Raw genomic sequence first — 3,397 nt, forward strand, 5'->3', positions numbered from 1 at the left:
CCCCCCCCCCCCCCCCCCCCCCCCCCCCCCCCGGCTAGTTTCCCAATCTCCTCCCAATTCCATCTCCCCTTTTGTGCCACCTCTCAGCCTCTCCTTTCTTTCCTGCTGCCCTGCCACCTTTCAGTCTCTCCTGCCACTTTTCCTGTGATTTTCTGCTGTCTGTCTCTCTGTTTTCAGGCTTCCCCTGCACTTTCTGAAGTTCTTCCCCCCCCCACCCCCGCAGCTTCCCAGCTCCTCGTGGCTGTCCTGCAGTCTTTCTCCAGCTCCCAGCACCTACTGCTGCTCCCTGCAGCTTCTCTAGCTTTTCCAGAGCCATCTCCTGGCTCCCCACACCCAGAGCCCCTCTTTAACACTCACATTTTTCCTTAGTCCCACTTTCCCTCTCCCCACCTACCTTTTCAGCTCCCCTGTAGCTCTGGCTCTGATCCCAGCCTCTGTGCCAGCATTGCTCCCCTGTTCTGCAGGCTTTGGGCATTTTCTTTTAATCAATTAAGATCAATTAACCTAAAGTTACCACCAGTCTTAGTTCTTCAGCCCAGGCCCCTCTAGTCTACTGGTTCTAATCCCAGTCCTGGTAACTTTCATTCCCCACACTTCTACTTTCTTACTTTAACCTTTCACCAGGTATCCCAAGTACACCAAGCACATACATACATAAATACACATCACAACATCCAACTTAGGAACTTACCTGTGTGTATGTGTAGGTGGGTGGTATGTGTGTGAATTAGTGAATATACATATATATACACATATATAGCTATCATTGTGTGTGTGTGTGTGTGGTATATGAATTAGTAATTTACATATGTGTATTGGATGTGCAGGTGTTGGTAACTGATTCTGTCTTAATTTGGTGTGTGTAGCGTGTATGGGCTTAAACTGGTGATAGGTGTGCATGAACCTAGATTGGTTATTTTGAACGTGTGTTTATCTGAGTTGCTAGTGTGAGTGTGTATGCCTAGTAGATGTGTATGCACCTAGTGAGTGTATGTGTGCTTAATTGATTTTTATGCATGCATGTGCAATTGTACACCATGCTGTCCTGTCTAACAGCACAATATTGAGATCCTGAGCATTGGCCTGACCCCTCAGGGCAACAACTCCATGCCGCACAGCTACCAACACCATTTAACAGTTGCTGCAGGGCCTGAAGACAGAATGTCAGGACCCGGCTGCACAGGCTAACCAACTCCTGGCCACCCTCCCCCAAGGGTTGGCTTAGGACCTCCGCAGTGATCCTGTGCTGTCTTGGCCAGAAAAACTCCAGTGCCAATCTCTGAAGCCCAGCCAGGAACTTGAGGGACACTAGCAGGGTGTGGAAGTGGTGCCAGAGTATGGACAGGACCAGCACTTTCCCACACAGAGAAAGACACTGCAGCAGCTCCAACCATGCCTGGAGCTGCTCCATCACACTTGCCTCCAGCAGGTGCCAACTTTTTGGTGGGGAGGGGTCCATGGGAGATAGGTAGACCCCTAGGAAGAGCAGTGAGCCCATGCTCCAGTGGTTTCCACAGATCACAGGGCTGGGGGGAGAGCCCACCTGTCACCTACCCCCCATCATCAGGCCAAAGTTCTTGACCTAGTTGACCTGGGCAGAGGAGGCTGCTGAGTACAATGCCTAGCAGGCTACCATCCATGCCAGGTCACATGAGTCCTGGACTGTGAGGAGTACATCATTGGTATATGCTGACGGGACTAGATGCACCACCAGCCTCCACAAGAAGATGAGGAAGGACTCCAAAGCCATGGCATACAGCTGGCCCAACAGCCCGCAGCCTTGACACACCCCTCAACTGAAAAGGATGGGCTCCATCAGGGTCCAGTTGAGCTTGACCAAACACTCTGCAGAGGCATACAGCACCTGAAGAGCCTGCATGAAGTGGAGCTGAAGCCAAAGGCCTGCAGTGTGCCTGTGAGGTACACTAAGTGATCCACCCTGTTGAACACCTTCTCCTAGTCCATAGATTCATAGATAGATTAATAGATATTAGGGTCGGAAGGGACCTCAATAGGTCATCGAGTCCAACCCCCTGCATAGGCAGGAAAGTGTACTGGGTTCAGATGACCCCAGTCAGATTCCTATCTAACCTCCTCTTGAAGACCCCAAGGGTAGGGGAGAGCACCACCTCCCTTGGGAGCCCATTTCAGATTTTGGCCACCCTAACTGTGAAGAAGTTCTTCCCAATGTCCAGTCTAAATCTGCTGTCTGCTAGCTTATGGCCATTATTTCTTGTAACCCCCAGGGGCGCCTTGGTGAGTAGAGCCTTACCAATTCCCTTCTGCTCCCCCAGGATGAACTTATAGGCAACCACAAGGTCACCTCTCAACCTTCTCTTGCAGAGGCTGAAGAGGTTCAGGTGCCCTAGCTTCTCCTCATAGGGCTTGGCCTGCAAGCCCTTAACCATATGAGTGGCCCTTCTCTGGACCCTCTCCAGGTTATCCACATCCTTCTTGAAGTGTGGTGCCCAAAACTGCATGCAGTATTCCAACTGCAGTCAGACCAGTGCCCGATAGGGGGGAAGTATCACCTCCTTGGTTCTGTTTGTCATGCATCTGCTGATGCATGATAAAGTGCAGTTAGCTTTTCTGATGACTTCATCACATTGATGACTCTTGTTCATCTTGGAGTCCACTAGGACTCTGAGATCCCTTTCCACTTCCATGCTGCCGAGCAGGTCATTTCCTAGGCAGTAGGTGTGTTGGACATTTTTCCTCCCTAGCTGCAGCACTTTGCATTTCTCCTCGGTTAATCACATTCTATTGTTTTCTGCCCATTTGTCCAACCTGTCCAGGTCTGCCTGTCATAGTTCCCTGCCCTCTGGTGTGTTCACTTCTCTCCACAGTTTTGTATCATCCGCAAACTTGGACAGAGTACACTTCACTCCCTCGTCCAAGTCACTGATGAAGACATTGAAGAGTATCAGTCCAAGGACCGAGCCCCGCTGGACCCCACTGCCCATGTCCTTCCAGCTTGATACCTACCAATCCACCACCACTCTCTGGGTATGACCCACTAGCCAATTTGCCACTCACCAGACTGCGTAATCATCCAAGCCACAGCCTCTTAATTGGTTCACCAGAATGGGGTGGGATACCGTATCGAAGACTTTCCTGAAGTCTAAGTAAATGATATCTACCCCTACTCCTGCATCCAGGTGTTTTGTAACCTGGTCATAAAAAGAGACTAGATTAGTCAGGCATGATCTACCTTCTATGAACCCATGTTGGTTTCCCCTCAGCATAAGCTAGCTTATGCATTAAGGACTAGCATCAAGGACAATAAAAAGTCCTTTTTCAGATATGTAGGGAGCCGGAGGAAAAGCAGGGGCAACATTGGACCCCTGCTGAACCAGATGGGGCAACTGACAACTGACACCCAGGAAAAAGCCAACCT

This window comes from Alligator sinensis, unplaced genomic scaffold (assembly GCF_000455745.1).
Source record: "Alligator sinensis unplaced genomic scaffold, ASM45574v1 scaffold387_1, whole genome shotgun sequence".
In the NCBI taxonomy this organism is placed as follows: domain Eukaryota; kingdom Metazoa; phylum Chordata; order Crocodylia; family Alligatoridae; genus Alligator; species Alligator sinensis.